Here is a 1,867-nt window from a genome sequence, read left to right as displayed (position 1 = left end):
GGCAACTTGCACTGCTACAGTTCGTTTCTCTGACCCAGCCACAGGAGTGGGAACGGCTGCGGGAGCTGGAACGGCTGTGGGTGCCGGGACGGCTGCGGGAGCTGGAGCTGGAACGGCTGCGGGAGCTGGAACGGCTGTGGGAGCTGGAACGGCTGCGGGAGCTGGAGCTGGAACGGCTGCGGGAGCTGGAACGGCTGCAGGAGCTGGAGCTGGAACGGCTGCGGGAGCTGGAGCTGGAACGGCTGCGGGAGCTGGAGCTGGAACGGCTGCGGGAGCTGGAACGGCTGCAGGAGCCGAAACCGGGATGGCTGCGGGAGCTGGAGCTGGAACGGCTGCGGGAGCTGGAACGGCTGTGGGAGCTGGAACCGGGACGGCTGCGGGAGCTGGAGCTGGAACGGCTGCGGGAGCTGGAACGGCTGTGGGAGCTGGAACCGGGACGGCTGCGGGAGCTGGAGCTGGAATGGCTGCGGGAGCTGTCACTAGGTTGATAGTAGCATCAATTGCAGCTCGATAGGCACAGGCCAGACCCCAGCACGCCACAGTGATTTGTGTCACTTCGGAACTGCCGGAGTCATGACACCTTTTTTTCAAGCATTCTACCAGTTTTTTAGGATTTTGCAGTTGTTCAGGGGTGAACGTCCAAAACACTGGAGGTGCCCACTGCCCTAGAAACCTGCCCATATCCTCCCACACTCCCTGCCACTCGCAAATATCCCGCCTCAAGACAGATCTCCGGATGAGATTCCTAAGTAGTTGTTTAACCTTAAACAAAACCTGAAGCGCATTCAGGAGACATAACAACAAGAACATGCTGGTCTGAGTATCCCAAGGATATTCAACATCTTGGAGAGCTACCGTAACTAGCTCGGGGGATAAGAGGGTGGTGAAGGAGGAAGGGAGAGTGAACAGGTAGGAGAAAATATCTTCCCCTGTCCCCTCCAGAGATTGACTCCCTGATGAAAAAAGGCAATAGGTGTAATTGCTAATAGTTTCTGAGATATGGTTTCCGAAGTATAGAGTCGACGACAGTGCTGAGTACAAATACCAGGTTAGAGTCATGACCAGATATTTCATCATTTCATAAGCCATCGTTACACCACACAGTACCATAACAATCTTGAACCAGGGCCCGGAAAGGATAAACAGCATGACAGGGAGCACATACAGAAAGTAACTTGCTATAAAACTCAATTTGGGAAACAGGTATAGCAGACTTGAGATGAAAGCAATCAACATTGTGACTAGCAACTATTAAGCAGGTCGAATACTTATACCAATTTTAGTTTAACACACTCGGGTCAAATCTGTCGATATCTCAACCCTTCGTGCCCCACGTTGGGCGCCAAATTGACTGTTGTGGTTTAGCCCGGCTGGCAGCCAAACACCACACAGCCGTTCGCTCACCCTCCCCCCTCCCTCTCCGGGATGGGGGAGAGAAACGGGAAAGTGAAGCCTGTGAGTTGAGATAAGGACAGTTTATTAAGACAGGGAAAATAATAACAATAATAATAATAATAATAATAGTAATAATGTGTACAAAGTGATGCACAATGCAATTGCTCACCACCCGTTGACCGATGCCCAGCCTATCCCCGAGCAGCCGGCCCCCCCACCCCGGCTAGCCACCCCTATATATTGTTCAGCATGACGTCAGATGGTATGGAATACCCCTTTGGCCAGTTTGGGTCAGCTGTCCTGGGTCTGTCCCCTCCCAGCTCCTGCTGCACCCCCAGCCTGCTCGCTAGCAGGACAGAGCGAGAAGCTGAAAAGTCCTTGGCTTGGTGTAAGCATTGCTCTACAACAATTAAAACATCAGCATGTTATCAGCGCTCTTCTCATCCTAATCCAAAACATAGCACCCTGCCAG

The sequence above is a fragment of the Cygnus atratus genome, chromosome 4 (assembly GCF_013377495.2).
Source record: "Cygnus atratus isolate AKBS03 ecotype Queensland, Australia chromosome 4, CAtr_DNAZoo_HiC_assembly, whole genome shotgun sequence".
Lineage (NCBI taxonomy): Eukaryota > Metazoa > Chordata > Aves > Anseriformes > Anatidae > Cygnus > Cygnus atratus.
This window is presented reverse-complemented; position numbering follows the sequence as displayed.